This window comes from Coregonus clupeaformis, chromosome 4, assembly GCF_020615455.1.
Source record: "Coregonus clupeaformis isolate EN_2021a chromosome 4, ASM2061545v1, whole genome shotgun sequence".
In the NCBI taxonomy this organism is placed as follows: Eukaryota; Metazoa; Chordata; class Actinopteri; order Salmoniformes; family Salmonidae; genus Coregonus; species Coregonus clupeaformis.
This window is the reverse complement of record NC_059195.1, coordinates 61,881-68,790: the sequence shown is the minus strand read 5'-3', so window position 1 is coordinate 68,790 and position 6,910 is coordinate 61,881.

The following is a 6,910-nucleotide window of genomic DNA, read 5'->3' as shown; positions in this document are numbered from 1 at the left end:
AAAGGATATGGAAGAGTATTAGCCCAAGTGAAGACAAAAAAATAAAATATACATTATGGGTGTAAGAGGTACTCTGGATTTTTTTGTTTACAGATTGTACTTTATAAACTTGAAATACTTTGAGAATAAAGTAGATACTTTGAGAACAAAGTTGAAATGTACTTTTTAAATAAATAACATTTTATTTTGTGAATAAAGTGGCAATATTTCGAGAATAAAGTGTGTAATATTTTGAGAATAAAGGGCACATTTTGAGAATAAAGTCGCAGTTGCATTTCAAGATTAAAGTAGGGATTTGGTTAATAAATGCATACCTCTCGGCTCTCTGCCGCTGTGTGCGCGCCACCTTGAAATGCCTGATAGAAGACTGGTTGAAACTATACTCTTAGAATTGGCTTTAGTAATGCTAGAAAATCCTGCTCTTTTAGCACACAACCAAATTATTGCAAGTATTAGAACCTAGAAGAGTTGTGACTGCCAAGAGATTGCATTTTCATTAGAGGAAACCAATGACTTGGATTAGGTATTTCATCCAAGTCCGTGTAAGGTGATAAATAGGTAGAGACGGGTGCGTTTAAAACAAACAAACGGCCATAATAATCATCTAATACACTTGTTCAAACAGGCGTCACTGCGCACTAATGTCTATCAACCTAATGATCTAATAACTCGCACGCACACTTCATTAAACCCTGCAATTTATGACTATAGGCATACACTCTTCTAATGTGGCTATGGTGTGTTAAGAGCACAAACAAAACCACTAATCTTGGCACTGTCACTGACCTGGGTTGAGTCGCTGTCAGCATGCCCGCCACCTTGCAAAAAAATCAGTGCATAATATAAACTATTAACGACCTTATCCATGGTGCTTTATTAATATAGTATTTACCCCTTACCTGAATTGTTATCCTTTTAACGGTACTATAGGCTAGTAGGCTACGGAGCACTCCTACACCCATTGGAAATAAAATTATATTGGGATCCTGGGAGACTGGGTTATATGTGTGTGCGTGTCCCATGTCAAGTTGCTCTCCAAATCTGTTGCTAAAACACCGCTTATTTGCATCCCATTATAATCCTATAGCGGCTCATCAGATTGGGTAATTCTAACATGTACACTAATCAGACAAGCAGGGCAAGTGAAAGTAAATTAGAAGCCCATCCAACGGCCATGGAGGAATGAAACAATGAAGCAGGATTTTATCGCAAACGTGTCTGTAAGAGGAGAGGCAACCTTTAGGACCACTCTGCATGCTTAAAGCAGCTAATCTGAGGGCTGTTTCAATATAATATTCATTAATTAACTCCCTTTCTTGACATAATCATTTATCTAAATATAGGCTCATTAGATCAATGAGAGGGCTATATGGGTATTAGGCCTATATAAAGAAATAATCACTGATCTGACATGACTTGGTTGGTGGTGTGCTCAGCCATTATGTCCTTTTCACTATCCATCTATCATCGGGTGATGTCGTCAAGGATGGAAGGAGTGAAGGATGTATAGGCTCAAAAAGAGAAGTTATTTGTCCCAGCTATAACGCTAACTTAGGCTACTACTCTGTTCACCTTTATAAAAGGCTAGTGGCTTGATCTGTTAGGTTATAATAATGGAACGTAAAATTGCTGCTACACCGCCACACCGGCAGTCACAAGCTTCATTCAGAGTCAAAAACCTGTTTGACTGTTGAGTCAGCGGTAACCAGGTTTCTCCAAAACTGCGCCCTGATGCCGCCTGATGGTCATTAGTAGCCTACCAAACTTGCTAACGGCCAGTCGCTATTAATAGGGGTGGGTAAAATCACTGGGGAAGCTAGAAAAAAAGCCATATAACAACCTTGCACAGACAATCTGTATTGTTTGCTCTATAAATTCGTTAGTTAATATGCCAAAGCGCACTCATGATATACTGTATGTAAAGACCAGATTAAATTGAAAGTCTGATGGAAGTAAGAATATTATCAAGTGCTTGTCAAATTGTGAACGAGAGACTGATGAAGTGTGTGCAGCCTTTCATGTGACTTTTTCAAAACATTATTAGTCGTATCATTCAGCCTTAGAATGTATTAAAATCCATATATATAGCCTAACATTTGTATCACAACTAGTTGCATAAATAACTTTCAATTAAGCACACGAAGAACCTGTTTCCTTGAGTTAATCAAACAACACAGAATAGCCGTGATGCCCACTTGAAATCAGTTGAAGAAAATATCCTTTCAATTTTATTCAGCCACTGTAAGGCTCAATTGTATTGTTCTTTCTTACTATAAACAAACGCCATGGGAATTTTGCTAAATCTTTCTCATAAATTAGTGTTCCCTACAGCCACATGGCATAGTCAGATCAGGGCCTAACATATGAATTTGTCTCAGAATATGCCATTCTATTCTCTGAATAGGTAAACATTTTCTTTTAGACCTGACTCAAAATAACAAATGGATTTATTGTTATGGTGTAGGTCATGCTATATTAAATGGATTTATTTGACTTTAACATGTAGATGTTCCAAAGGTCCATCAGTGGTTTGTAGGAAAGGTGCATGGAGCCAGATGCTAATCGCCTTTATGCTGATTTTCAATGGTCAATTACCATGAGACCGTACTTATTTGAAGGATAATCACCAGCTGATTAATTTGGAGAGCAGCTTGACTCTGGCCAAATACATGCACAGCCCCGTCCTCAGGATCCTAAAATAAATCATTTCAATGGGGTGTGCCTACGTAGCTCACTAGCCTCCATAGTCGTTAAAAAATATAGTTGCTTATGGGATCAATACTACCACATAGAAGCACCAAGGGATAAGGCTGCTCATTGTTGACTCATTGGTGCACAGATTTTGCAAGGTGTTCAAGTTTCCAAGTTTCAATGTCACATGCATAAGAAGTGAATGCATTTGCAGCTCCAACCCCAAATAATATAGTAATCAATAACAATGTAATATAAAAAAAGAACAAGGTAGAACAAAAACACATGAGATATAGAAATAAGAAGAACAAGATAAATCCAAGTAAGCATACTATATACAGTGGGTCAGTTCTAGTACCATATTTACAATGTGCAGGGTCCTGGGATTGATAGAGGTAGATATGTATGGTAAGGTGACAAGGCATCAGGATATATGATAAATAGAGCAGAGCGTATATGATTATTGTATGAGTGGGTGTGTGTAGAGTCTGTATAAATGTATGTGCATGTTATGTGTGTGAGCAAATGAGAGTGTGAGGTATGTATGTGTACAGAAGTATCACAGTGCAAAGGGAGTGGGCCTTCAGAGTGTGCAGTATAGAGACAGTGCAAAAATAAGAATAAATTACAAAAGGTCAACTCAGATAGTCTGTGTTTGCCTAGGCTAGCCCTGCATTTTTAAGTATACTTGAGGCACGTGTTTCGCTTCAACTAGCTAAAAGCTGTGTGTGTACTGCTTGTACCACCTCTGCACGGTGAAGCAAATTCCTATTTGAAAGGGAAAAACATCGAGTTTTACCATTTGATAAGCAATAACAAGTTGAAATGATGATATCACTGAGTCATTGCAAATCAATTTGTGCCACTTCTGGTGTAGCCTACCTGAAGCTGGTAAACATATTTAATAAATAGCCTATAACTTCAGTTTGTTGTTGTAGCTCTTTGTGTTATTATGCAATTATTAATGGCAATGTTAGTTAATTAAATTGGAAGTTATCATTTGTAATCATGGTCACAACTCAATGTCAGTTTAATTGTGGACTTTTCCCTGAAATGAGATGTTGGCCTATCAGGGGCTATGGGCTACCTGAAACTAATTCAGCAAACTATATAAAAGTTCAATTGCAATTATAAACCCTGAAATAATGTCAAGCAAGCAAATAGGCCATTTATAACAGTTTGTAGTCTTAACATCTGGTACATAATAACGGCACAATTGCCAGAAAATAGCCTAACATTCTTTTTTCTTTTTTAGTTTGTTCCAAGTGTTTCTTGCACAGAGATTTCATCACTCTCAAACTCCTGTCGGATTTATTCTACAGTTATGCAGCCATGCACAAACTGTATTTATTTACAGTCCTGAATGCTGATTATGACAAAACATTTATTTTTACTGCCGACTATTAGCATAACTGTTTATAATAGCAATAAGGCACTTAGACTTTGTGGAGTATATGGCTAATATTAACATTTACTCAAGGGCTGCATCTAGGCACCCTGCGCTACTAAACATGAAAAGAACAGCCCTAGCCATGTATATTGGCCAGATACCATACCCCTTGAGCCTTATTGCTTAATTATAAACTGGGTGGGTTTGAGCCCTGAATGCTGATTGGCTGAAAGCTGTGGTATATCAGTCAGTGTACCACAGCTATGACAAAACATTTATTTCTACTGTTCTAATTACGCTTGGTAATTCAGTTTGAGACAGAAGGCAAGTAATTTCAGGGTTTGTGGTTGGCATATATGTAATAATATAATTACTGCATATGGCTGAACAGCTCTTGAGCCGCGGTATATTGTAGCCACATACCACACCTCCTGGGGCCTTATTAATAATCACAGTAGTCAAAACAAATCCAATCATATCCATTGATGGAAAATATTTAATAAGGGTGAATTATCTTTTCTCTTGCAACATATTCTTCTAAGCTCACACACCATTATTTTACTGACAACCGATTTTGCTTTTTAGCCTATGTTGTTACAAATTACGCTACAATATTCCTTCCTAATTGCCCATAGCAACTCCTCTCTTTTGCCAGAAAACAAATGGGGGGTCTAGTTTTCAGGCCTGTTTCAGCCTTGTGGCTGGTTTTGAGGGGCCGCTTTGGTTTAGAAATGCTTGTTTCACCTGGCAACCCTGGTGGTTCTCATACACACCAATAACGTGCCATAAAGCAGGGTTCCCAACTGGCAGCAACGGTCCCTTAGTTCTGGTTCCTGGTTTTCTGAGCATAATAAATAAATAAATACATATTGGACATAAAGACTAAAAACAAAATAACTGATCAACTCTTCACTTTTTTCCCATTCACTACTCCGACGTGCTTCAATCACTCCAGGAATTCCTTCTAATCAACTTCCTACTAAATGCCAGATATAACTCCCTTTGAGGTGCCCTGTTCAAGAGACACATACAACATCAAACTTATCAAATCAATTAAGACACAACACACGTCTCTTCTGATCCACAGAATCACAAAACTCTAAAATAAGCCCGCCTCGTGACCCTCTACATCCCCACTTTACCCAGCACACTTCCCACCAGTTTGAGAACTCAAATGGTTTCTTCCAAGATTCGTACTCTGCTCAGCTGCTCCTTATTAACAAACCGTACTCCTACTAGATAATGGAAGGGTCATTCTCATCACTGTACCCTACTTTTTCTCTGTTTTCCATTCTTTGAACAATAATTTTAATTCTCCTTGATTCTACCTCCGCCATTGTATTCAGATTCCACTTCATCATCCGCTTCCCTCTATCTTCCCCTTCCTAATCTCTCTTCACCAGCTCACAAAAATCTCCTGAACTATTTTTCACTGCAGGGTTCTTCACGTCCTGAGCCCAATAAACACTTCTGTTTTTAATTTCTACCTGGTAGTTAATTGCACTCCACCTGGTGTCCCAGGTCTGAATTAGCGCCCTGATTAGAAGGAGAGAGGATGAAAATAGAGGTGTTTCCTGGGCCCTCCAGGACTGGAATTGAGAACCCTGCTCTACTGTCTTACTGTAAACAAATACCAACTATGCCCAGTAGATGTCAGATGCATCCCATCCAAAAACCCTAGCCTATGGGAAATTCATGTCAGTCAACCACTTTGTGATCAGAATTTTTTATGTCATTATTAAAAATATAAACCATATGAATTTGTCGTGTAATTTCCATCCTTACATTTGTGCATAATTTTCAGTGTAAAGCTGCATACTATGTGAGTGTCAGTGGTTGCTGATTGGAGATGGCTCGGCAATAATGTCTGTAATGAGTAAGAATGGTCAACACGGTTTTCATGTGGTTGATACCACTCCATTGACCTATCCAACCATTATTATGAGCCATCTTCCTCAGCAGCCTTCCACACTGGGTATGTGCTGCCATTACCAGATGCCAGGGAGTTACACACTACACTCACGGCTGCATGTTAGAACTGAGACTCTCTCATATTACATTGGTGGCAGATAGTGGGATATCCCCTTTTGTTTCTGGTCTATGTTGAAAGTGTGTACCACGAACACCATGTTGGGCCTCATGCAAAAGTACACATAGGGAGAGTAGGGCCACTGTTAGCCGATAGTATGCATATAATAGCCTACCCAGGTACCAACTCTTACTTACGAGTCCGGAGCCTGCTGGTTTTCTGTTCTACCTGATACCAACAGGGCCCTTTGCAGCCCCAGTGGCACCTGGGCCTACTAATTTGCATTTTTACTGGGCTCTACTTTTTATGGCTATGGAATGGGTTAAATTTTTAAATTTTAGTTTATTTAGCAGACGCTCTGATTCAGGAGCGACTTAAGTTAGTGAATACATATTTTTTTTTATACTGTCCTGGGAAATCGGAACCCACAACCCCGCGCCTGCAAACGCCTATACTTATCAACTGAGCTAGCATCCCTGCTGGCCATTCCTCCCCTACTCCTGGACGCAATTGCGCCGCCATGTCTCCCCAAGTCGCGCCGCCTGCGACTGAGAGCCTGGATTCGAACCAGGGATTTAGGTGGCACAGCCAGCACTGCGTGCACGGTGCCTTAGACCACTGCGCCACTCAGGATACCCTCTATTTGTTGGGTTCCCATAAGTACACACCATTTAGCAGACGCTTTATCCAAAGCGACTTCTACAGTCAGTGCGTGTATACATTTCTGTGTATGGGTGGTCCCGGGATCGTAACCCACTACCTTGGCGTTCCAAACTCATTCAAAGGAGGGCCGAGTGTCT